Source organism: Acanthopagrus latus, chromosome 17 (genome assembly GCF_904848185.1).
Source record: "Acanthopagrus latus isolate v.2019 chromosome 17, fAcaLat1.1, whole genome shotgun sequence".
NCBI lineage: Eukaryota > Metazoa > Chordata > Actinopteri > Spariformes > Sparidae > Acanthopagrus > Acanthopagrus latus.
In genome coordinates, this window is record NC_051055.1 from 23,030,757 (window position 1) to 23,058,751 (window position 27,995).

The following is a 27,995-nucleotide window of genomic DNA, read 5'->3' on the forward strand; positions in this document are numbered from 1 at the left end:
TTGGGCTTAACTATTTATTTACCTGTATCTGACTGGAGTTCAAGGATGGCATGATTCCATCATCTATGTTTCTTATTATTCACAAGTCACATGAATAGACCAAAATAAACTTTATTGCTTTAGTCCATCACTTGATACTTTGTCTTCCACAGCCAGTTGGTGGCTTTCAGCTGCAACCCAGTTTGCTTCTACTGAGACATAAACCGGAAAACAGGTCACAAGTACTTCGTTTCGTTCTGGAAAAAAAAAAAAAAAAAAACAGCTGTGAGCTGTAATTTTTAGTAATTGCTGCTCAAACTGGAGTAAATGGTGCATTTGTGGGGCATTATTTTCAGCTGTGCAAAAGTTGGCAAACTGGAGAGTATTTACAGCAGTGGACGGATGTTTGGGGTTTACTCAAAGTAACCTACCCGTGTTCAACATAATGAAATAACATGTCACCAAATGCTCATTGATGTTTTTAAAGGGTAACACCACCACTTTTAAAGTCTGTTTACAGGTCTTGGTGAGTATTAAATAGTAGGCATGGTGCCTAAGTTGCATTATGGGTAATGTAGCACCGGGTCTCAAAAAGTAAGAAGAACGCATGGTTCTGGTTCTGCTGTGGAAATTTGCACATTTGTTGTCTGTCCATAAGAAGTCCTGCAGTGAACTGCTTTTCATAACCTGATGCATACATTACCCATAATACACTCTGGCTACTGAGTGACATCACTGGAGCAGTTTATTAGATAAAATGCAGCTGTCTTGAGCCACAATATATTTTATACTACTTTATTTTCTTACATATGCAGGAAAGCTCCCTGAGACTTACAAACACACTTTACTGCATAAAATGTGTGGAGTTCCTTTGTTAGATAATTAAGGTCTTCCTGACAGAGGAATAAGATCTGTAAAATTATTCAATGGTCATCATGTTTATGTTCTCTTGTTTTTGATTCATTTTACTAGCTTTTTCGTTAGTGCCAAGCAAAGATGCTGATGATCTCTTACTGTTAGACCTGTATTCCATCACTTCATGATCTACACGAGCCGTTTTAGTGAATCCACAGTTTAAGGGAGAAACAAATTGTGAAAAGATCGCAAAACGCAGATCTTTATTAGGTTCATCACTGTCTTCTTGAAGACCACTGGAGTGTACAACCTGCCTACCCAGAGGAGGAAAAAAAAAAAAAACACTGTACTTTTTTAAAAAAAAATATAAAGATTAGAGATCGTCAGAGAGCAAGAGGCTATGAAGTGTGAGCGAAGGAGCGGAAATTGAACCTCACTGCCACAGCACCAGTCAATCAGATAAATAACGGTATAATCGAGTTTTGCCCCTCACATGCATAATTCATATTACATTTAGCTTTAAATCTTTTTTTTTCCCCCACTCAGAGTGACTTTCCTGCTTAGGACAAATTGTTGTGGATTTAAGAACATGATGGGAATTAATTTTCCTTCTGTCAACCCTGCCACAGGTTTTAGCCCAGAGGGATATTACGGCGGCCTCATGAAAGCTGAACGAGAGAGTGGAATATCTGCGCACACATCAGTCTTTCATCCTCCCTTTGAACCTAGATTGCATCAATACTTCACATGGCAGAGCTGATTATTCCTCACAAGGATCAAGGTCATAAATGTATTACTCTGAGAATCAACCTTAAATAACACTTTAGAACTGTATCGGACTTCAAACACTATCAGTGTTTTTTTTTTCCACCTCAATTCAAAAAAATAGCACTGGGAGTGATACTAAATCACCTCAATCACTGTCATGTGTCATTTTCAGGCCTGCTTGTTGTTTCTGATGCTAATAGTAATAGTAAGTAGTAAGTACTAATAGTAAGTAGTAAGTACATTCTTTACACCGCTCCTAATGAACGATTATATTGAAGACGTTACGCCGCTGACGGATGACACTTCGCAACCAGCCAGATACCACTGATATATTGAACCAGTGGGAGGTGCAGGGGAGTCACCTGGGTGGAGAAAAATAGAGTGTTTTCTTCTGGCTCCGCGGTCCTTGGCAGGTGTAGAGGCAGCTCACTCACAACTCCACGGACCACCTGCTGCCAAATCTGATTTAGTGCAGGGAAATATTTTCTCCCTGAGACCCTGCCTTCAGTTTAGAAGGCCAGGCCACATGTTGTGAAACGAAGTAGGCCGCCAAACTAAACGGGTTGTCATTTGCCCACACTGCGTAGCTATTGATTTACTGCTCCTTGCTGCTGGTTTCCTGGAGGGGACTGCGAGCTCTGAAAAAAAAAAAAGAAAAAAAAAATGCCTGCATGCTCCATCAAAAGAAAAGGTTCCCCGGGCCAGACCTCCCGTGAGGCTCGACTGCCAGCGTTCGGCACCACCAGGGCTTGAAAAAAAAAAAAGATCAGCTACTACTCAAGTGATGACATTAATTGAACATGTGTCATCACATCAGGCTAATAGGTCAGTTTTGCAATGAGCTGCTGCAGCTGTGACAAATGATTTTCACAATATTCACAATTAGAATAATGATTACATCGAATCAGGATTAGTTTAAGTTATTATTCTTATAATAACTTTAGACGAAATAGAATATACTGCAGTATTTTCACTGGAGCACTTTTCAAGACACCTAATGCAAAGTGTCATAGGCATTCATTTTTGTACCTTCATTTAAAAATGAAGGTAAACACATGACCCTTAAGTTGATATTTCCAAAGACTAGTGCTGGAACAATTACCGTGAGCAGTTCAACGATCCATGAGATGCTTTCATGCATGCAGTTGATACACAAATCCTTCCCTGTTAAGTTCAGTGGAAAACTTGGTGTAGCGTGCAGAGAGACAAATTCCAGGTAGGTCTGATGTTTGCATTGTGTGAAAACAAAAGTAACTCGATTGTCTTAATTTAACCCTTACATTTACAGACGTAACATCATCTTTTCCTAAACCTGACTACTTTCGTTCATGTAAGCCTCACCACACGGTGACCGCTCTGGGTCAACTTTTATTGTCGTGAGGTGGAAGGTCTAGTTAAATTGTTATTACTGTAAATACTGCACCTTCTGTTCCTCTTACCTTTTCTCATCTACCTCAGCATTTCAATGTATAGCTATTTAAGCAATTTATTGTATATAGTTTGTTATTTTGTATTATATTTTATTGTTTCTATATTTGCCCTTGTATTTTGGATTGTATTTGAATGTACCTGCTGCTACGATGACTTTATTCATCTCCAAAGGGAAGATGGATGGATGGACTAGGGTGTATGCACTACATGCCATTTAAAAGTCTAAGGTCATGCTATTTGTACACAGATACCTGGTTGCAGAACTCATGGGGATCCTTATTAAATGACTTTCAGACATTTTTATAGACTAAATATTGAATAAAGATTATTGTCGATGAAAGATAATTATGAATTACCTCAAAGACTAAATCTTCTGATCATCTAAAAACATCCCATTGTAACTTCAGTGAGAGGGCAGGATTGCAGCAACACATACACGATTACTTCATTGAATATCACAGATGATTTACGAAAATCACAAGAATTTACTCAATGTAATATTTTAAAAGATGGCTCTTTTTCTGTTTCAGTTCATCGTCATCAGTCCTTTTAGGTAAATGCATCCTCTCTTTTCTAGCTGTTTTGGAGCAACAGCAGCCACAGTGCAGTGCTCAGGGACCGACTCCAGCTCTGAATCAGGCATATTTTCCAACACCTCACATGCATGTCTTGGGGTGGAGAGAAAGAAAAAAAGAAAAAAAAAGCATGAAAACACGAGAATGCTCTGCAGATTTCACTCCAGCCAGCCAGGACATTCTCGCTGTGAGGTGATAGTGCTAACACCTAAGTCATTCAGACTGTAGAGGTGCGATCTAATCTGACTCTGACATTGTCTGCATTTGAAGATCCAATACCAGCCTGAGCACAATGGGAGCAAAATACATCCAGATCAGATTTCACTCAGCAGATGACAGGAGTTACATTGAAATACAGTTTCAACTGTATCCAGACTGATCTGTGGGAGCTGCTGATCAGGGCTGGACCTAAACAAGGTTTTTTTAATCATAGGTCTATAATGATTTAGTCTACAAAATGTCAAAAATTGCAAGAAATGCTCCTCACAATTTCCCAGACGCAAAGATGACTTATTCAGATTGCTTTGCCCAAACAGTCCAAAGTGTGGTGGCCCTGAGGGTCAAAGCACATTAACATACATAACATACAGAAAACAACAATTCAGAAAACATAACATTTCCAAAACACACCACTGTGTGTCCCACTTTATCCACATGAAATGTCGTGTTTACTAAAATGTTTGTGTTTTGGTAAATGTCTTTACTTTTTGTGAAATGTCTTGATGTTGTGAAATATCTTCGTGTGTTGTGTTGTATGGAAAGTCGTTGCATCCTACCCCTCAGGTCGACCACAACAAAACCCATGGACTCTCCATTTACCATCATAAAGGACAATGAAAAGCAGCAACATTTCAGAAGCTGGAACCAGCAAATGCTTAATATTTTTGCTTTTAAAATAAATTTCTAATCATCAGAGTAGTTGACCACCAATTTCTTTCAAACGTCTAATTAATTAATCAACCACTCATTGCAGCTCTACTGCTGATTATCAAATAGTGCCTGAAATGTTACATTTCAGAATGGCAGATAAACACATGTGAACATTTTTCATCTGTGCACTGTCAGAGCACAGATCTTCACATAACAGATTTAGCAACTAGATTTTTTGGTGAGTTTTCAGATTGTCTCCAACCTGCTAACCTTTTCCATCTCTAGTGCGAACGAGTGTTTAATCAAACAGCGGTGGAGGGTGTCGGATGTGGAGTGGAGGATCGCGTCAAAGCCCGCCGCCAAGCCATGGCGTAGTCTCAAAAACATCAGGCCCTTGCTTCAAAATCTCACACTTAAAACCCGAGCTTCATCGCCGGCAAATTGAGACACTGATGCGCTCCAATTATTTCAAAACAAGATTGTAATCCAACGTTAATGCAATCTGTGTGTGTGATTAGTGCTGGTGGCCGAGGTGCAGACCGGCTGCACACCGCGTATGATGAACCCATTACACGCTGCCAGGGCTGGTTATGGAAATAAACTTATAACAGTGCTACCTGATGTTGCTGCCCACTGAGACCGAGGGAGGATTCGCATTCATTTACCAGCCCTCCAATTAGTGCTGAGCCCGCATCATCATCAATTCACATACTAATTGTCCCGCGTGGCTCGCATAGTATACCACCATCTGTGCAGATCCTCTAACTCTTGAGCAGGTTGTTAATTTTCCGGGGGAGCGGAGAAAAGTGGTTGTGGATGTTAGGCACTTGCAGGTATACATATTTGCACTGTGTGAATTAAGAGGTTTAGAACTGTTGTCAAAACTGACAGTATCATTAAAAACACAAAGGCTTCAAAAGGTAATTGATTAAGGGAAAAACCCACCATAAGGTTCGTCATTATAATTGGAAATGTACCTCACCTTTTCCGTGCCCTTTTCATTGTTTGGTGTTACATATTTCCTTGCAAATAACTCATTATAAGCTGATGGTCTGACCCCACATCGAGATGTTCCCGGCGTGGCGACAACAGAAAACATTTTCTTTAGCATGAGACATCAACGGGCGAAACTCAGGTTTTTACAGCCCTTCAAAATCAAAGAGCGAGGCTTGCCTTTGTAGCTGCCATTTTGCGTTTATGATCAAAAATCATACAGCGAAAAAAAATAAAACTCCTTCACAGAAAAGGTCAATTTCTCTGCCGACCGTAGCCTCAACGGAGCAGAACATAAAGGCTGCGAGACATAAGTTCACTTTCCGTTCTTTGAGGGGCTGTTGAAAGTCTTTTTTTTTCTGAGGGTGGGGACGAGAAATCACAAACTGAGGCAGAAGTATAAATTCATAAGCTGGAGATAAAAAATGGGAAATGACGAGACGTGATCACAACCTAGAAAAGCATTACAGTGGCTTACAGCAAAGTTAAATGTATTCCACAGATTACTAATGACGATCAGCTAAGAGTTGAAATGTAACAAAAAGTGTTAAAACATGACACAACAGCACTCGGGGGGGAACATATTGCTTTTAGATTGCAGTGTAACTCCAGCAGCTGCTGTGGTAAACTGCAAACAGAACGGGTGAACTGAGAGCACGTGTTGCTGTTTACCCTTCAAGTTTAGTCGAGACCTTGAAGTGACACTTAAGTGTTTTCAGAGCTTACATGGGAGGTGGGTGGCTGTGAAACAGACCTTACAGGTTTAATAGAGGTCACACTGCAGAGCAGTCTTAAAAAAAAAACAAACCTGGATTTCACCATGTTGTCGATGTGAAAGGCTGCACACATGTGAAAGGCTCCTGCTCTGAACTGGTACATCAGCAGAAGACAGCACTTACTGTGTGGATCCAAGAAAAATAAATACATAAAAAAATAAATAAATGTCTCCTGCCTCTGAAAAAATTAAAAGCCATTTGCGGTTTACAAACATCGCAGAATTGATTAATTACTTCACCATTAGCATTGTTGTTACAGTAGACTGGCTCTGCAGATACAAACATATCAATCATGTAGACGCGTATCTCCGTCTCAGAGCGGAGGACTCAAACTATAACTGCGAGTTATATCACAGAATTAAAACATTAAGATCTCCCGTTAAATATGACGTGACTGGACCCATTAATACCAACACAGTAGTTATGGCACAGTTTTGTCTCTCCTGTCACTCACAATGCAAAATGTAAGAACTGAAGATGCACTGATCCACAGTTTGTCCAGCTGTGAGTGAGGCAATAGTAAACCACAAGGCATTCCTTATTAAAAAGATATTATATGTAACATTTCCATGTTAAAATGTCTCCAAAAACATTTTATATATTTTGTAACACTGAAATTAACCTTCTCTCCTCATATTGCCCTGTGGTATTACTCTCAGCACCGCTGTCGCAAACATAACATTAGCAACACGGCTACTGCTAGCAGCCTAGTTACCATAAAAAAACAAAAAAAAAGTTATTCCAGTTGCCTTACTGTTTTTTGGGACTTGCAACCAGTATAAGCAATGCCTCTTCCTGATGTGGTTGCACAATGGCAGACACGCTCCCTTTAATTCACATTTAATCATTTAATTTCTTGGGGGAAAAAACTGAACCAATCTACACCCAGATGGTGTAATTCTTCTACAGACAGGTTAAAGTTAAAAAAAAAAAAGTGTCAATTACAAGGTTAAATTGTGCACTTTGATTATTTTTCAAACAATGTTCAAACCCAGAGAAAACAGTAACATTATTCAAGGTAGCAGTGTGTTTCAATAAAAAAAGTATTCTGTGAATATTTCTGCCTGAATCACAGATCGATCATCCTGAATCAGTTGACAACAAAGAGAGCAACTCCCATGATACCACCCTTCGTATATCTTTTTTGTTTTGTTTTGAGACCCCTCGCTGCAAAAATTGTAACCTGTGCATTTAAAAAGAGAAAAACAAAACAAAAATGTGTAAAAGACATTGCTTTGGAATACATTCACATTTAAGAGTCGGTTAAGTAGGTTTCACTTAATCAGGCATAGGGGATCAAATTACTCTGCCGACTCCTTTAATGTTTAAAAAAACAACAACCTTGAAACAGATCAAGTGCACAGTGATGCAATATCAATTCTTAGTAGGCATGAGTCAAATGTAATAAGAGTATTTCAAAGAGTGCAACGATAAATTGGCAGTCAATCAGTTAGACTATAGAATCTGGATCACTGATGTCAATCCAATAGCCACTAAGTGATTTACGCCAGTAGGCCTATCAGCACCCAGTACTGATAGTGGATTGGATCTGTCCCAGCTCCTAAAAAGGAAAACATATTTAAGTCAGAGGCAGTTCTCATTCATCACGATGGGTTAAAGTTCTCAGCATGATTTTCCAAAGTCCAGCATTTAATCAAATACAACAGAAAATCAAATAAGCAGCTAGGGAGAAACTGACAAACTTTGCTCGCAGCTTTTCACAGAGCTATATTTTGAACAGTTCATGTGTGTACGTTTCAAGATGTCTGCTGTCAAGTGTGCTTCTCTGAACACATTTCGACCTGACACCGAGTCCGATCACGCACCCCATCCAATCCCTTGGCTGGCTGCAAAGTAAAATGATTCAATACATCCAATAAGCTTTTCTCTTTCTTTTCATTTCTTTTCATTTGAAGCCGGTTGTGTACTGCCATCCTGGGTCAGTCAACCCCATTTCAGGTGGCTCTCCTTCAATCTATACCACAGATTTCCTCTGCGGTTTCTCCCCTTTTCAAAAAGTCACAGGGCCTCGACATTGCCGTTTCGCAAAAAAAACACAAAAGAGAATAAATCCTTCTCAAAGATAACAGTTCATTGTGTCAAAGAGGATTATTTACAATAACGCCGAGGCATTGTTCGACTTAGATTGTTGTTTCAAGATATTGCCCTCTGTGTCAGTGAACGGGAGGAATCAACTTCACGGGAGCTCCTACAGGCTGTTATTTAATCATCGCTCCATTCTTCAGGTTGTACGAGCGCAAAAGATTATTAAATGCATAATAGGAGACGAAGGAAATATCTCACATTCCCCGCTCTTGAGTTTGAACTATGGACATTAGTGAGAAGGGATGGACAATAAAACCGGACATTAAAAATGTCATCCTCCACTCGGGCTCCTCTGACAAGCATTAGACCAGTAAGCACAAACGTCTGAAGGATAATGCTCACATTAGGGCTTGATTCATTCACTGTCCCTATTCATAGCCCATAGTGAATATTACTGTGTGTGCATTACATCCCGCTTCATGGAATCCTTTTTGCGGGGAGCAAATGCGCGGCATAGATCACCAAACAAAAAGCTTATGGGAAAGGCCCTGATTAGCCTCATGATTATCCCCCATTCAAATCATAGGGATTAGTCCTCTAATATGAATGGCACCATTAACCTTGGTACATTTGTGAATCATTTCCAGGATGTTGGGCTTTTTTCGAAATATGTTTCTGTGTGTAATGTAACAATGGAAAAGTAATGTAGCCATGTGGCAGGGGTTAGCTTGGATATATGTATTGATTTTCTATCTTCCATTCGCTGAAAGTGTGAGCTGAAGACATGGTCATGCCTGTGATGTTCATTACTGCTCAAAGACAATTATGGAGTGAGAACTTAAGGGTAGCAGAGGGTAATCCTTTTACCAGGCTCCCTCTGGGCTTTCCAGCGGGCTGCTTGATTCAGGATATTGACTCCAACCACTCTTGTCTGGCCCCAAAATTACCTATTGATTTACCCTTTTGACAGTTGTTAGTTGGAAACTTAATCACAGCGACCTACATTGTCATATAAAGTACACTGTTGTTCAGCACTAGCTGCTGGTACCCCCTTTTGTGTCAGGGCTGTAAGTATTGCTGCTATCACAAACATGGGAAATCAATACATGCAGTACACACGCTCACTTTTGCTTGCAGATGCGCAGACCTTTATGTAAATCTGTCCATAGTGATCCTCAGCAAAAACAGAATGTTTTCTAAAGCAACATGTAGAAATGCCCTTCAAATATCTAACTGCGTACTGGTCCTGGTACCATCTCATTTCTAATAAAGCCATACATATAATAAACATTGAATTTGTAACAGCAGATGCTAAGCACAGAGTCATTTTAGTGACAAAAATAGATGACAAATAGAATTTTTTAATATGCTCAGGAGTCAAACATTAAGAGGTTTTACCAGCTGTTTCACTGCCAGTACGGAGGCAGAGAGCATAAAATAGTTTTTAAAAAAACAAAAAAAAACAAAAAAAGAAAAACCCATGACCGGCTTGACCCAGCATCATGACCTTTGTTGTCAAATGTTTTAAGCATGACCTAAAACGGTGCCAGCTCCTCTCTGTGTGATGCTGACCTTTGACTTCTGAACTCTCTGGCAGGATAGAAAAAAAAGGAAAATTATAAATTGAGTTTAATATATGTTTCTAAAGGAAAATACACACAAAAAAAGGTAATAAGTCATGTATGTTGTTGATATTTGCCTATTTAAAAAGGTATAGTTTCCAAATACAGACTGCATACACTTCTCCTTGGATTGATCGTTTTGATACATTCACCTTATATCAATAGAAGCTAGACATACTTTATAATAATTTAAAAAAAACGGCTTAAGTACAGTACTTGAGTGAATTCTTCTCCATCACTGGTTGATCCAAATTTTTAAACAAAGATTTTAAAGTTGTACTGGAAATCTGTATCATTTCCAAATGATGGTTATCGGTCTCCTGTCACTTATAAATCACTTACGAATTTAAAACAAAGTCAAAACCAAAATATCATCACTGTATCAGAGTGCAAAAACATTATCCGTAGAATCAAAGATGGGGATTGGAATGATATGTTCCCGAAGACGAATCATTGCTGATTAAAAAAAAAAAAATTCTGTACTGACACTGACAACATCTCAAAGTGTTCAAATCCGACCAGATTGCGCCGTAAGCAACATCCCATTTACTACTAAGTGCACCATGTTTACTTACCACCATTTCATTGGCGTGTCTGAATGCTGAGGGCAAAATTTGTGCTCTTCATAGAACCATTAAAAGGAGCTACTGGCGAAAAAAAAAAAAAAAAAATGAAGAATGAAGAGTTTCTCAAGCTACAGTACAAACGGAAGACGGATAGAAGAGTCTTTGGTGCCAAGTTAGTGAGGGCAGCACTCGAGCTTTTTCCAGTAAGCAGTAAACTAATTCAGCCTAATGTACATATACATCCTCAGACCCACATGACACAGGCCAACTCAAGGCGTTTGCAGCCCTTACTATATAGCTCAACAGTGAACACCGTAATCACATTAATCTAATGCATATACCCTAGCTATAGCCAGGAAGAGACCTCAAATCAGTGTATGACATGGCTTTATTTTACCGTTTCAATAAAAGAGCATTATAAAATATAGACCTGCATTTTTAAAAAAAAACTTAATAGGGCAAACTGACACATACTGCCATTAAAATGTCTGTGGAAACTGATGATAATTGGGTGCCTTCACACATCTCTACTTATCATAAATACCTTGATTTTCTTGATTCTGCTGATTAAAAGTAAATGACATTAACATTCAGTGGAGCCCCTACCCATGAACACCTACCACCTGGTTAGACCTTTGTTGATGCAATTCATCTCTGCGGGAAACGTGTGGAGCCTGATTTGAAATGTTATTGGGGGGACTGTAAGAGATGTCTCATCAGTCAATTTAATTGAATTAACCACTAGATGTGCTAAAAAAATACAAAATAAAAAAGGGCCTTGACCAATAGATGTGTGAAGATTACAGGCTTTCAAATACTTAGCCAATCAAAGTCTTCAGAGGAATGTGGCAGGCCTTTTATCTGCGCGAGTCAGGGTTTGATTCATTTGATCAATCCAGCTCTCTGAATGAAAATGAACATTTGTGTGTTGCTGCATTCGACCCCACGCTGAACACCAACCTGATGTTTCACTTTCATGGAGGTTAGAACAGCGTTTTGTTTAGTTTGTGTGAGTGTGTGAGCAGCACTCACCAGGGGAGGATATTCAGTTTTTGTGCAGCTCGATTTCTCAGTTTTGATTTTATCTCTTTCAGCTCATTGGCTAATCTTCAAAGAGTTCACATTAAAAGCATTTAGACATGCAAAAATACATTTCATAATAAAAGCACATAACTGACGGCATACAGTAAACATATCCATACATACACACACATTTAACCTACAGACATATCCATATACACAATACACACACACACACACACAGTTGACATTAATAGCCTACCAATATCTGACACCCATACAAACAATGCAGTACAATAGTATAATGAAAACTATGTTTTACAGTCAGTTTTCTAGGGTATAGAAACCTGATATAACATGTATAGATTTTTAGCACTGTGCTAAGCATTTGAAAGTAAAAATATGAGCTGAAAAAAAAAAATAAAACAGATTTTATTCAGGCTTTTGGCAAGTTGCCATTCTACAGAAGTTGCTCAACAGCGAAACCTGTCAATCACACATGAAAAAGGTGGCACCCAGGGAGGTTTGTGACAGCTGAGAAATGTCTGTTTGAACTGTGAAAATAAAGACAGAATATAAGGTAAAAGATTCTGTGGCACCTTTGCCTCCCTTTTCTTTTTTTTTTCCTCTTCATCTGGGGAGTTTTTGGATACATTTATCAGAGCTCGGAGCCACATTAGCAAAACAACTAACATATAATTACAAATCCAATCCATTTTCAGCAGCATATTAAAATATTAAAACTGATAGGATTTGCAAAAACTAAAAATCCAACCCCATCAGCTTTGGAGCCTGGAGGTTGCATTGGGGATGTTACGTTGCGTAAGAGTCAAACGCTGCACTCCATCAGATTTGTTTAATGAGGTTGCTGGTGTTCTCTCCTTATATATTGTTTTACATTAAGATTTAGCTCCAATTTAGTAAAGCAAGAAGAGATTTCTGAAGACTTTGCCGTGCCACAAAATATATATGTGTAGTATCATAAGGTTGAAATGTTACTGTAGACATAGTGAATTAATGTTCAATAGGACAGTACAAGACCACGGACATCAACACTCCACACAGAATTATTAAAGCTTTAAAGCTTTCTGAAAGTTTCAACAACAATCTGCAGTTTCCTTGTCTGACCTGAACAGGATGTTCAGGGTCTCCTCTCAAGTTTGAGACTGAATGAGTTAGAAAGGAATAATGAAAGGGGATTTAAAATTGTTTTCAGCTGTGAATTCATGTAAAAGAAAATAAAAATAAGAAAAAAAAAAACTTTATCAAAAGCACTTGTCCTTTCACAAGCCCCAAGACAACAGACATCACTCAACCAAGGTATCTTCAAAATTAAAAAGAAGCAAGAATCTTGCTCATTGCTGCTTTGGCTGAAAGAAAATTCATTTTCTCATATTTAAAAAAGGGTATTTTATGGGAAAAAAAGCACAAAATATGACTGTTAACGTCGATAGACAAAACATGTGGGATGGCAGCTGGATGTTAAAAACAGGCGCAGCTTCACATTCCAAGTGGAGAAAAAAAGGTCATTCTGCCCACCACAACATTAAAGATTTATATTGTTTTCCCAATTTTTTATATATATAAATATATTTTTGTGCAGCAAGATGCCTCTCAGCAAGTCATGATATGCTCGAATGTATGTTTTCCCTCCCTGCTGGATCTTGCGTTTTTTTTTTTTTTATATCCATTACCGCAGGCATTAGCGGGGTGTTTGCACTATGCACTAAAGCTTGGTGGTGTAATAAACTCTTAATTTTTCACTCTATCTGACAGAGTATCATTAAGCTGGGCTATAAAGGAGGGATGGCAAATAAAAGCTTTGCATTCTTATAATAATTTGCTGCACAACTTTGGTAATAATAATAATTATACCACTGGGAGGCAAAGTCGAGCATTTCTCAGTGTTGATGCTGCAACGCACACCGGTGATGATGCTGTATTTCCGTGGCTTTGCCTGCGTGAGTTGCTGGCGAGGTGCCTGCGATATGGGAGTCTCTCTATTCTGCTGCATGGATTCTGAAAATTAGATCGAGTACGTGTAAGATGAAATATTAACATGTTTTGTGTGAATATTTTCACTTGATATAGAGTGTCTTTTTGTGTTTTTTTATGAAATACTATATCCAGCCTGGAGGTCAAAAAAGAAAAAAAAAAAAAAAGATTTAGATTACTTTCTGGATGATTCATTTCGCCCGCATTTACTCTGGAAACAGACAGCGGCTGCTTCTGCCAGCCTGGGAGGCACGGACCGGAATGAAAAGCTAGTTTGGAGATGATATCTGTCCATCGCCAAACCATGGAGATTACAGCCATGACAGCTGTTGTGGCGAACGGCTTACAGCTCTCAGAAGTACCTGCAAAGAGATGGTCGCGATAAAAATAAATTACCTGTGTGATGGCTGATGGCTTAAGAACACTGCCTCATTTCATTATCCCCCACCACCGCTAACAGAACTGTTATCTGATTTTGATTTGAGAGATTTTTAACTAAATGTGTTTCTCATTTTACGCCTAATAGGTAGTGTGTGTGTCTGTAATGTTTTAATCTCAACATCCCCCGATCATGTCACCAATCCTCCAGATTACACCGCGATGAGCATGTCCGTCAATCTGGCCCCAATTTAGCATGTATTTATGTTATATTGCGCCCAAGGCTACCCCTGTGGCTAGAGCGAAAGACAAAAGGCCGAGTTCTTGGCTCGGCGTCGTGATGTCTGATGTGACCATGTGGTTGTGCTGGTGCAGTGTACTCGGCTCCATTCCTCTCTTTGCACACTCAGCCTGTGGAGCTGAGCTTTAAAGGCAGGGCCTTATCAGTGTCCTCCAGGTCCTGCACCTCCACTGGAGTCTGTATCCTCGGGGGGTGTTAAAGCAGAGGGGAAAGTGATGTCTGGCAGCAGAGGAAGAGGAGGAAGACAAAGAAGTGCAACGAAGGAGAAATAGGTAAGGAAGAAAAAAAAGAAGCAAAGGGAAACAAGGCATGGGGGGTGGGGGGGGGACAGAAAGTGTTGATTTGGTGTGCGAGATGGTTATTAGTCTCATATCCCTGCTGTGACACCTTCCATTCTGAATTGCACTTTATCCCCACCATCTCCTTCAATGTGGGAGAATTAGAAGAGTCATCAAAAGCTATATTTTATGAATTCATGATATTCTGTAGAAGATGGCTGCCGCAAGAAACAGAAGGTTGGCCGGTGTCGAGCCGTTTGTTGTGGCTCAGTGACAGATGAGAGTAATTGTGTAGTGTCATTTTGTTTCCTTCTAGATTAAAAGGAGACATTTTCTGTCATTTTATTCTCACTCTCAAGTTGATAATTTTATTTGGGGTTACTACTAGAATAGGTTTACACAATTTAAAAAAAAAATAAATAAATAAAAAAAAAAAGGATTTTTCTCATACTGTCCAGTGCTGCAGCTCGGTATCCCCCTTTTTTTGAAATGCTCCGTTTCAGCTCCTGTCTCTTTAAGGCCCCCACCCACCAGTCTGCTCTGATTGGTCAGCTCACACACACCTGAGCAAGCACCAGAAAACAACAGTAGAGCAGCTGTACTAAATCAGTGCTTTTGTACCAAACTAGTCACCAGGTTTAAGCTTTAGGTGTGACTCTGTGATGCATTATGACGTCACGTTATTAAAGGTGGGACTACTGACGAGGCCTTTTAGGAGCAGTGCTTTCTGTGGGAGAGGGGAGCTTCTGTTGGTGCGGACTCTGGGCAACTTTGAAGACCTTGCATGCAAAGTGCAGGCTACTAGGTCTCCTTTAAGTGGATCATTTTTGAGCAGCACTTCCTGTTTTGAGTCACCGTGCTCTGGTTGAGGTGGTTCAGCCTTTTGTGTTTTAAAAAAAAAAAAAAATTCATAATTCTACTCTCTTGCAGGTGCTAATTGTTGTAAATCCCACATTGAATCAGAAGAGCAAAAAAAAAAAACAAGTTTACTGGGGAGGTGCCAGCAGACTAATGCTCACTTAATCCAAATTGCTGCAAATTATGGAAAATGAATGATTATTTGTAAATATGAACACTAATTAAAAGGGATAAGAGTTTGACTGAATCGCAAAAGCACTTTGTTACACAGTCAGTTTCAGAATGGAGCAATGAATGTGTTTTTCTGCTTCCACAAATAAATATCCAAACATCAACAAACTGAAGTTACATCAAAATACTGCATGGGTCCCTTATAGTTCACATATAGCTGCAAGGGATTCTATACTGAACAACCACTTTGCATTGACAACGAACAATCACACAGAGAGAAATCCATCACAGAAGAGGTAGAGAAAGCAATTTTCTCCGGCGACAGTAGCATAGACACATCACAATGCACTGCAGCCACCAATCATGTTGCATTTTGAGTATGGGGCATAACTCTTGCTCCTCTGCCGCTTTCTCCTTATAACCTCCTATATAACCTTATGCTTAAAAGGAGGACACTGCAGGACGAGGCAGCTTGACAGAAAGTGTCACTCAGTGTTAGATTAAAAGATGTTTCATCTTAAAAAAGGCAAAACAGCTAAAACTTACAGCCCTATTTCCCCAATACAATTCACTAGACTAAGATGTGTCATTGGTACAGCAGTTTCCGATGTTGTCAAAGTTTGTTCCCCAGTCAAGTAATGTTGCCCTCCTGTTAAAATTGTGTTTCCTGCGATGCCACCCCGCTGTTAAGGCCGGTAGATGGCACAAAGATCACTTGGAAACACATTTAAATGCAACACAAGATAAAAGGTCAGTTAAATCAAGGTTTAAATCTTGTCTAACTCCCTTGTTTTACCAGTCCTGATTAGCCAACTCTTTTAAAAGGTAAGGTAAGGGGCACTATGTAGTTAAGGGCATGAAATCTAAATCAGAAGAGAAATTTGTATTTTTTCCTAAACAAACCAAATCAGCTCTCTTCCTTTTTATAACTGAATAAACAAACTGACCTTAGAGGACAACGTAGTTTCATACTGTTTTGATGTGTTTATGTTTGTCCCTGACAACTTTACCTTCAAACTTTATTCTGGGAATCTTATTTTCCTCTGAGAACAGTGTGTTTATTCAGTTACGCAAAATAAATATTAACTGGTTTCAACTGAGAAACAGTCCGCCATATACCGCTATCGTCATCTTACACTTTACACTACGATGGAGTAAACAAACAGAAGATAACGTTAAGGAACCTTGTCGAGAATTTAGTAGCATCTAGTGATGAGGTTGAAGATTGGAACCAACCACCACTCTCCTACACTGGCTGCTCAAAATGCGAAAAGCCCTCCACAGTCTGTTCTGGGTGACTGTTGAAATATGGCAGTGCAACTCTGCGATGTAGAAGAGGACTCCCTTCCTCATAACGAATCCCAACACTTCAACTTAAATCAGAGAGATTCAAAGTTTCTGGAAGACTTTCTTGTACTCTTGGATTGAGTCAGCCAAACTGTTTTCCCTTATTCTCAGTCTTTAAGATAAGATAAGCTAGCAGGTGCTGGCTTTAGCTTCATACCTAGCATAAGGACATAAGAGGGATATCAATGCTGTCATCTAACTCTCCACCAGAATGCAAATAAGTGTATGTCCCAGCATGTGGAACTGTTTCACTAGGGGTACTTGGATAAGCTGCAGAGCAGAACTGGCTGGAGACAGAGGAGACCATCATGCCAACCACAGTGATGTGACAGTTTATAACATGGCGAGGCTGGAACAGTAGAAAGCCCTCCAGGCGTTAGACTGAATCAAAAGGTAATATGGGTCACTGTTGGTGCATTCTAATTTAGACATCTCTCCAGGGGCAGATTACCTTAGCACAACACACTCCCAAAAAGCCAAGACACGTTCCTTCAAGTTCGACCTAAAAATACACGTGGCTTCATCATGTGGACGAGGTCGAGCCATCTGTGTAGTGCCGGGCCGGAGAGAAGGAAAATCAGAAAAGCGTGAAGGTCAGTCGGCTGGATTAAATCAAAAGCACATTATACTTCAAAAGAGTCATTCTTTGTAATATTGTATTATGATTAAAAACAACAAGGACTGATTCAATATTTTATTCAGATATCCCTTGGAAATACTGCAGTTTGCATTACTTTGCAAAACACATTTGTACACAAGTTGTGATGCTTAAAGATGAAAAATTTGAGATTCTGAATATTTGCTATGTAAAGATACAGTGGATTAATGACATCCTGAGCAGAGAATGATGTCACTGAGTTTCTCTGTTCTTTGCTTTAGATTTTACTGTGCATATGAGCATCTTCAACTACAAAACATCCAATTTTAGGTAGCCTAAAAGTGCACTAGAACATGTTTCTGAAAATGTCCTTGGCAAGAAATGGGCCATCAAGTGACAGAATCTTAACTTGCATGTCAGCACTCCTTAATTTTACAGTTTAATCTGAGTTCTGTGAGCTGTCCACAATCCAGAAGTTTAGTATTGTGCCTCCACAGAATTTGGGTATTCACAGGGTCACCAATTTGGGTCAAGATCCATCTTATATCTTTCCCATGCTGCCATTTCAAATAACGTCACCCATTAGACTCTCCCTGACAGGTTAACGTCTATGTCTTTCAACATCTCTTCAGCAGCTTGTAACACAGGCATTCTGAAAAAAAAGAAAGAAAACAAAATACTCTGGTGATGCGAAAGAGTAATTTCTCCTCCAGTCAGAAAATCCTTTATTAGGGCCAGATTAAATGCATAGGCTAAGCTGTTCTTCAGGGGCTCCAAAAACATACACTGAGATATTGTTTATGACAAAATAGCTCAAATGGCACACAATTATTATTTTGCTTATTAGTTTAGTTAGATACAGAATATCTTCTTATCTATATTGTATTCATATTTCAATATTCACACACAATTGGTTAGTCATGTGGGAAAAGTATATCTTACATTCTTTAAAAAAATCATAAATAAATGTATAATGTATGTTAAACAATATTTAGTGGAGGCGGTTTTCAAGGCCCAGGTTGTGTAGTACTTGTGGTGACTAGTACGTAACATTAAAAAGGGACTCACAAAGTCTAAATGGTTCAGGATCATCATGGGGGTGAACTGGGCTTTTCTGACCTCACAGTGGTTTAAGAGATAACATTATCATCCTGAAATGCCGCTGATCCAGCAAGTTATTACAGCCAATGTAGATATGCATGTTTACACATCCAAACAACACAATAACATGAGCTTCACAGTGATGTCGTGTTTGTGGCCACCACGCTGACACTATACATGGCAGAAAACCAAAAGCAACACTGTAGGATTAGACCGAAACATTTGATTCGTAGTATCCATACGCAGGTTCTTTTTCAGCTCTGAATGGAAAACTAAGTATAATTTCTGTCACATGAAGTTGAGCTAGTCCATTTTGAGAGATACATTATGTGAAGTGCAGTATAGAGAAAAATAACGCAGTTCCTCACTTTCCAAGGCTAGACAGCCACATTTAAATGACTTATAAAAGGACGCCAAATAAGAGGGAAATCATGAAGAGTGTAGCCAAAATGGTACCGTTTTAAGATATTATTAAAGGGTTTTGATCTAAGTTTAAAAGCTTTTTCATTATACCTGGGCTCTTTGAAATGCCAGCTAGCAATTATTCCCACCCCAACTTTGTGCTATGAACCAATTAATGGGAAATCATCTACAGTGGTGACCTAAAAAAATCTACACTACAATTTCTGTCAACAAGGCTGAGTGGTTGTTTATGTGTGGAAGAAAAAAAAAAAAACATTAAAGCGATGAAAGGATTTTTCTTTTTTTCCCCTCGCTCTTTTTAGTATTGTCACACCTCACCAACAGCACAAAAAAAAAAAAAAAAAAAAAAAACTAAAAAGGTGACTTTCAGAACACTTGGCAACCTCCCATAATTGCAAGCTTTTATGATGGAGCAACGCTGCCCTTAAAAAAAAAAGGGAAAAAAAAGAAAGGAGGCTCTCAGGGCAGGAGGGGCCCTGATGAGGGATGTGTCCTCGACGTTGGGCGGGAACTGTTTGTTCAAACTGCCATTAGGTTACATTGTTGAGGACGTATCGCGGTCATTTATTTGGAAACTTGTGACAGCGTCCATTCAATTAGAGGAAAACGCCTAACGTCTTGTGAAAGGAACTGGAACAAAATAGCGCGTGATCCAGGGTCAGTTCTTACCCTCTAAAATTCTCAATGGAGTCATATTTCAGGGGATCATTTTGCAAGGTGGCAATTGTCTTTTAAATTGCTGTTAAAAAGTATTTCTGGGTAAGGTTGACATTCCAGTAATGTCAAATGGCAACTTACGGCACCGGATGGAGCCACTCACTTATTTGCCCTTAAAGCATAAATGAGATTTACAGGACACAAACTAACAGTGACGTGTATCAATCAGTCGGACACATTCGTACGCTCACATGCATTTGCCTGCCTTCAACAATGAGGCATACAACTAAAACTTTGAATAGTCTTGCGAGGGGACATTTAAAATCCAGCCAGACAGTCATACACAAAAATAAATCTGTCCACTTGAGAGAAGCCATCGACACCTCGCAGACACATCCCCTTGAAATGACAAGTAGGCACCATGACACATCAAAGTGGTGCAGCAGGTGAGCCAAATCATTAGATTAGGCAGATTTATGGCTTCATGAAACTTGTTATTACCCACGGCGCGCTCCACTGATGTTTAGCCTGATGTCTTTATGAGGGGGCCGTTGTTCACCTTGCCCTGACAGACACTGTGCGATGATTAGAATACGAGAGGCTCAATTTGACTCACCTCTCCAGTCAGACAGAGCAGAAATCTGTCGGCGGGCGTGTAAGAACATATTTGGGTGAGGCGATGAGTTGAAGCCCGACATGTAAACATATCGGATTTTAAACAAACTATTGTAAGCGAAATGAGCACATTTCATTTGAGAAGAGTTTTGACTGTTTCACATTCCCATTTTGCTCCTCTCACTAGTTTGAAACAGGCGAGGCTCAGTAGAGAAAAGTTGAGGTCACGTACTTTGATGCGCAGATTAAAAGTTTGGGTCTGTGTTTCTTGACTGGTAAAGTTTTGAGAGCCTAGCAGAAGACAGTAACTTTTTTACATGTTTTTATAAAACATGTTTGGGCTACGTTAATTGTTACGTCTGTGCCAAGTGCTTCGATAATGTCTTTGGCCTTAAGTTGTTGGACTTTTGTCTTTTGCCTCGCTCAACTTTCAACAAACCGCTTGTCTGATGACGGTCACAAATAAATGTATCTTTGCAAGTAACAAGAGTGTGTGTTCAACTCCACACAGCTGATTTGAAAGAAGCATCCAGGTCCCAGCTCTGGTGTCGAATTTAACTCGCCACTTCATCTTCGTCTCGTTTCACAGTGTGTTGTTCTTCTTTTGTTGTACTAAGACGAGTGGAAGACAGCTTTTTAGGTCCATTACTGTCACTTAATGAACTGGAGTGTGGATCTGAACAGTTGCTCTCTCGCCATTGTTGAGACAGTCAGAGGTGTTTCATCATGTAACTGGTTGCAGCAGACTGCGATGTCGGTACGGAGATGGTGCAGGACGAGTACATGCACCAGTCTGATACTTAATCTTATTCTGAACTTGACCTTCAATTGTTGATTTTTCTAGCCTTGAAAATTTACTGTTACAGAAATTATCAGAGAGACTGAGAACCAAAGGTCAAATGACAAAATGACGACATTTCGCGTGTTGAGGATTTTGTTTTCCTGATCCTTTTGAGCTTTAGCGATAAAAGCATCACAACTCTTCCACCTCCATCGCTGAGAAAAGACTTCCATCTAGAAACGGCACTGATGTCAGACAAAGATGTTTTCACCTTCTTTGTGCTGCGTGCCTAGTTAATCTATTAGAGAAGCTCACGCCTATGGGTTTTCCGTCTGCTCACAGAGGCTCAACGGATGGATCGTTGAAGCTTAATTTAACACCGCAAACAATGGAAAACAGCCGCAAATAACGGCAGCCGTCATGAGCTTATCAGCCTGAGCGGGGATTACAAGGGAAATGAATCATTAACACTATTGCCACTTGAATGCGGCTAAAGCATGATTGGCAGGTTGAAAGCTGAGTGTTAGGAAGGGGGAGGAAAGGAAAATGGGTGGAGCTGCGGTCTGATACCCAGTGAAGCGGGTGTCATTATCAGATAAGAGCGGCAGGGGGTCCAGCCAAAATGACCCACTGTGTGCGAGCGGGAGCCGGAAGAGAGCGAAGGAACGGATGAAAGAAAATTAAAGTATGACAGAGAGAGACCGAGTAAACCGCGTGCCCACCACGCCCGGCTGAACCAGACATACACTGACACATAATCCAAAAGTCCGTGAACCAATTCTGTCCCAACAACACGCCGACAGCAGGTGTTGAATGGTAATGTTGCCTCCTTCTATTTATAGTTTACTGTTGGGTTTTTTTTTTGTATTAGCAGAAAGGCTTTGAGATGCGCATGGCATGGAGAGCACTGCAACCCTGGCGCCCGCCTCTCCCAATATGACACCAGGTAGATTTTAATGGCTTTATGGAAAATAGTGGGATGCCACGCTGGTGAAGGGGATTCTGGGTCATGGAGGGATTTGTTAAGTTATTACAGTGTCTGGTGCAAGGCCCTTATCGGCACCTGCCAAGTCTTTGGCGGACCCAGTGGGATTGCACTGACCCTGGTGGAAGTAATGGATATTAGAAAATCTTCCCACTGTGAGGAGGGGGGGTAACGGGTGACAGAGCAGGGAAAATGCCAGTGAGTGAGGAACCTCAAGGACACAAAGCTTTCCGGTGCAGCAGCACTATGGCCGAGCAAAGATCTCTAAATTCACAGAAGGAGCAAAGATGGAGCAAGCGTAGTGCAGGAAAGTTGATCTGATGTGTGTAAAGTGAGAAAGTGCAGGATTTATTAGACTTTTAAAAAAAAGTCTTAGAGCACTGTTGTATCAAATAATTGATTTGAGGAAGTGAATTACGAAGCCGTGTCTTGGAATTTGTTGCAGATTTGAGTGGCAGCCTAATTAATGTTCCCAACCTGTAGCTACAATCTCTAAATGAGATGAGCTGCAGAAGATATGAAGTGTCGATTAAATGCATCTGACAAACTCAAATAACTGCCAAGCCTGCTGACTCGACGCACCTTTCTGTCACAAGACACTTGGGATTCAGAACTAAGCTGACGAGCTTAAAATGAAGAAGAACCAAGAAATTAGGTGATGGAAGTAGCTGAGGAGTGAGCAATCTTCCTTCCCTCTCATCTCTGTAGAGGGATGTGCAGTGTCAGTTAACCTTAGTCATTATTGTTGCTGTTAACTACTAATGAATAGTTATTTTTAAATAGGGGGGGGGGCAAGAAGACAAATCTACTTCAGTCAAGCAGATTTCTGATCCACTACCCCACTCGACTGTTGAACCCCGATAATGTGATATTTCAATTTCCTATGCCGAGTACAGACGCCCAGCCTGCAGAGTCAACATTCAGCAGTTAACAGCCAGAGGTTTCCTATTCACTAATAAAGAATTGATATTCATTTGCTTTGCCAACAAAAAATAGATTTGTCAGCATCAGTGGTTAGAAAATCAAGATTATGTCTCCCTGATCTGAGATAAAACCAGCAGCTGTAGGATTCGTACTTCATTCGAACATAGGACGTGACATGTACATCATATGTCTGCAAGATTACATGACTTTATTGCTTTAATTATTTATGAATGTGAAAAGTAAAAAGGCTGTTAATCAGACAGAATTAATGTTTAATGCATACACTGAAAAAAAAAAAAAAAAAAAAAAGCTTGATGAGCTACCTGATCTGAGGGACAGAGGCCACCGGAATTAGAGCTAATGGTAAAACCTTATTGATTAACTTGAATACAATTTTCCAAGTAAAAAACACTTTCAGCATCAAGCAGCATATTAAAACAAATTATGTCAAAAGCAACTGAAGCAATAGCTAAAATGTAAAAGTATTTTCTCTGCAGTGAAGTCCGTCAGACTCTTGCTACCTCCATATCGCCCAAGATGTAGTCCATCTCTGCAAACGTCCGCCATTGATGAAGACTGAACGTTAGCGGTGACGACACGCTCGTCTCACATTAACAGGCCGGAGCCCACTCACGGAGGGGCTGGCTTTCTGACAAGTGCTTTATTATCACGGGTCGCCCTTCCTCAAGGTCAAAACCACAAACAATGGAACTCATTTGCTTACAAAAGCACTTCAGTCGTCTACGGCACTGTACGAGCGCCGTTGCATAATGTATTCCAAAGCAATATGGCTTGTACATCTCTTTTGATTAAGCCTTGCCTTGAGACAAATCAGACGCAAACCAGGCCAAACAAATCAAAGCCGTTGCATAAATGTTTTAGAGCTTGTCACACACATCTCCTGTTGGTTCGCCAAGTAAACTGCTTTCCCCTTCTCGCTTTTATGCGAATCTTACAGGCAGACACAAAATGATATCCAGTGGATGAACTGTCAGGAAGGAGGTAGGATCAAGTGACTCCTTACTGGGGATGCAAAAATAGACCAAGGAGAAAACGGATTTCTTTGGTGTTGTAGAGGCTTTAATGTCGGGTCTGTCATTACGCGTCCTGTGCGGATCTGGGCTCTGGGATGACAATGTTTAGAGATCAGACCAGGCCCTACTGCGGAGTAAACACCAGTGCTTCGGAGCATGCTGCAAAAAAAACAGCCATGTTAATCATTCATCGGGCTGGTAGGATAGGATGACTCAGTGTAACAGCTTTGATGCAAAGCATGTTAGGACACAAGTGAAATCCATTGTTTCCATTTCTCACTTTCATACGCCACGTAGGGTACCAGGCGCAGATGGCAACCGGGTGCTGGGAAAGGGGAGAAATAGTTTTGCTTTGGAGATTTCAAACCTAGAGGATAGAGGAGGGTTTTTTTTTTCCTGTCTGCACTTTCTTGTAAGGCGAGAAAAGGAAAATTACCCAGCAGTAAATAGATGAGTTTGATAAGGACTCCTAAATATAAGTCTTATCTCTCTCTCAATTTGAAACAGCCATGGAAGAAATAGGCCACGTTGTCACTCAGGCTTTTAATTAAAAACAGAAGCGAAAGACTGTGCGTGTGTGTGCGCGAGCGTGTGCGTGCGCACGCATGTGTTCCCAGGAGAGACTAGTTTTAAAAACATTTATTCACGCTTAATTTTCATCACCTTAAAGTGACCTTGATCTTGTAATACTCCACGGATAAACTTGCCTGCGCCAATCTCATTCACCCGGGGTGAAAAACAGGGTGAATGAGACTGTGAGAGAGAGAGACAGAACGAGAGACACGGGGAGGGAGAGGTGATGTGACCCCACGTCTTTTAATCAGCAACTCAGCTAGGCTTCACATCACTACGGCAGATAAGGCCGCCTGTTGTCACACAGGTGGAAGTAATGGCTGGGAAGCCCCCCTTGTCCGATAGCGGCTTGTCCGAACGCTGAGATGTGGACTGACAAAGACACGTACAAGGCCTGGAACAGAGAGGTGCTGTCAGGCCTTTGACTGATAACAGCTTGAGTGAGACGAGTGCAAGTGAAGAGGAACAAGTCGAAAACACAGATAACACCGCGGCCTAAATGTGATTATGGCTCATCATTAGTTTCTCTGAACATTGATTTCTGTTATCTGGGGCACAGCAGAAAACAAAAATAGTCCACAGAAATAGCAATGGTTTAACCTCTGGAGTGCCTCGGATCCACCTTTTTTTTTTTTCCTACTGAAGATGCGTGACAGATGAAGTATTGGGCTTATGTGTTGACAACCCGATCCCTCCCTTCCTCGGTAGCACTGCCCTGTTCATGGTGTCTCTCCACCTGCACCTCACCCTTTATTAGTTTAGCTTGTATTTAAGCCTGTGTTGTTCACTCACTGTTTGCTGTCGTCCTCACGTCAGGCCCATTTTCATCCATGCGGCTCGTGTGCTCCTGTGCCTGTTCCACTTGTTCCTGATTTGCCCTTCGCAGTTGTCTGATTTGTCCTCAGTATTTGTATGTCTTTGGTATTTTCTTTTTGTTGCTATTTTTTTTTTGCCATTTCATTGTTTGCACTTTTGGATTTTGGACATCAGCATTAAGGCTTTTTGCTCTTTTACCAGCCTGCCTGTGTGTGTGCATGTGTCGTGTTGGGGTCCTTTTGTGTAAATCCAACGATGACGACGACGACCATCATCTTACTGTTTTGGGCACTGGTATCATAAGTTTTTAAACTATACTTTAAGAAAACCTCTACATAACACTGCTCTTGCACAAGTGTCCGTATAGTATTTTTTTTAAATTTAGTTTATTGTAAAAGAATTGCCCACCTTCTTTTAATTCTGGTAATCTAAGGACTGTAAATACTTAGATAACAGTTCTTAAATTAAAGCCAGCATTAGAGAATCTTTGCTCCTGTCTCTTTGACATCTTCTAATAGCCGGCCAGCTACTTTAAACGCAGTTATTTTTCAGTTTTGTGACCAAGCCAATTTTGGATGAGGTAAAGTTTGAAGTGTAAAAGTCGAGGGTGCCAAATCAAGTCAAATCCAAGTCGTCAGTGTCAGCCCTCCAGTCTCAATGTAAAAACAAATTTAAATGTATGAAACCAAGTCAGGCCTGAAAGGCTGAACAAATAACAGAGCAGAAAAATCAATTTAAAAGTCAACACTACTTGTCGTAGTGCCAAGTACAACCTCTGGAGCGATCCTCCCACTTTACAGTTCAAATGTGTTGTTTCAAAAACAGATGAAGTTTAGGAAATACAGCAGAGTTAGTGAATTACAGTAGCAGTGCAGCAACAGCATACAGTAGAAGACCATCTTCTATCAAAAAGTCAGAGTGAAATGTGCAACAAAACCATTTCAACCAATAAGACACAACACTTACTTTCACAGTCATTAAAGCATACACCGCAAGAAGAGCGCGCTCCACAATAAATACTGAGCCACATATACTGTATAGACAGATGGCGACACCCCAACAGTAGAAATTAGCAGCCATCAGCGGCAAACAGATCAGTGAGAGGAATGAAACAACCAGCAGCGCTAACAGCCTCATATACTCAAGCATACGAACACAGACTTAACGGAGCCATCTCAAAGCATTTTTCTCACAGCGTGCATGCAAACAAACTCTTACCTCGTTGAAGCGAAGAAGTGCCCCCTGGAGTCTCGGCAATAAACCCTGTGGGAGGAGTTGTTGTGCTCCCAAACAGCAGAGTTCCTGCTCTGGCTTTTTAGTGGACATTTAAAGCCCACAGCAGACGGACACAGGCCCACATTATAAAGGGAAGTGATGTGAACAGGGTGTGTGCAAGACAACCAGCATGAGCACATCTTTGAGGTTGGTGTGCAGTGTAATTCTCTACAAGGAACTGACATTTGTAAACATGAATAAATATCAGTAGTGGTCAATAAGGATGCAATTAATATAACACAATCCTCTTCAAATATTTAAGCTATTAACGTTGCACAGAGTGAGATTTTTCACACATTTGAAAGAAAATACTAAAATAGTTTTCAATTCTGTAGATAAGCAAATGTACATGACAATTGTCCTTTAACCATTAAACTGGTGCAGACCTTACAGTTATACTGCATATATGTCAACAAGACAATTGCAGGAAAAATCACCTTTAAAAAAACCTGATGACCAACATAGCCAAAACCCCACAACAGCAACAACCAAAGGGGGTAGGTTAGCAGCAAAACAAAACTAACCTTAGCCCAAAACACAAATCTGTACTTGATCTTTATGAGTTGCCAGCAATGTATTATAATGAAATATCAAACAACCAAAAGAAAAACATACAGAGCCACTGGACAACTCGTTCTCAAATTTAGTGCTAACAAACTCTGATAGCATTCAGCAGCAGCAAGTAGCAGCTAACATTAGCTTACCAAAGTACATGTGGCAAAGCTAGACCAAACAGCAGAGGCAGAACACAGCCAAGGCATCACAAAAATGCTAATTCCTACCTTGAAAGGAGTCCATGCGTGTCGAGCTATGACAGGAGCCGGGGCGGACCTCCAGGTCGAGGCTGCGTTTGAAGGCCCAAAGCTGATATGACAAATTACAGGAAAACTGGGTCACTGAGTGGTTGCAATTGCAGCAGGATAGCTTGGTTCAAACACAATTATTTCCTCGCAGAGAAGCCGTCCTGAAGCGATGGAGTCATACCGTTAGCGAGCTAGCTTGCTCAGGAAAAGTTACTTGAGCTGTGGCAGCCGAACCACAGCAGCAACGCTGGCCGGGACACTGAGAGCCTCCTCCACCTTCTGTCTAGTGGCTGTGATGCAGTCTACAAAACATCAGTACAACTTTCTTCGTGCATATGACATGACATTGGGTGTTTTGCCAGAATCTGTGATTGATAACAATGGAAAAAAATAATTTGTCAACAAAGCACTGTTGGGTGCTGTATTACTGCGACCCTTCCTGGAAAAAAACAAAACAAAACAAAAAAAACGTAAGGTCTACTCATACAATATAAAAGTCAACTGTTTGTGTCACATTTGTACAAATAGCTGTCAGCTCTCATGGAGACACCAGCAGCAGTCAGGTAAAGTTCCAGGTCAGT

General features: G+C 40.4%; 1 long non-coding RNA gene across 4 annotated transcripts; it reads right to left on the reverse strand.

Annotated features, from left to right (window-relative positions):
- Positions 1 to 22: 22 nt before the first annotated feature.
- Positions 23 to 27,995, reverse strand: LOC119006276. Of its 4 annotated transcripts, none has more exons than XR_005070738.1 (4): positions 27,596 to 27,995; positions 27,394 to 27,475; positions 26,555 to 26,789; positions 23 to 236 (listed from the first exon to the last, which is right to left on the reverse strand). It is a non-coding gene; the product is annotated as an uncharacterized LOC119006276 (long non-coding RNA). The 4 variants fall into 4 exon arrangements; XR_005070736.1 differs by lacking the exon at positions 23 to 236 and adding an exon at positions 7,164 to 7,808; XR_005070735.1 differs by lacking the exon at positions 23 to 236 and adding an exon at positions 23,976 to 24,106.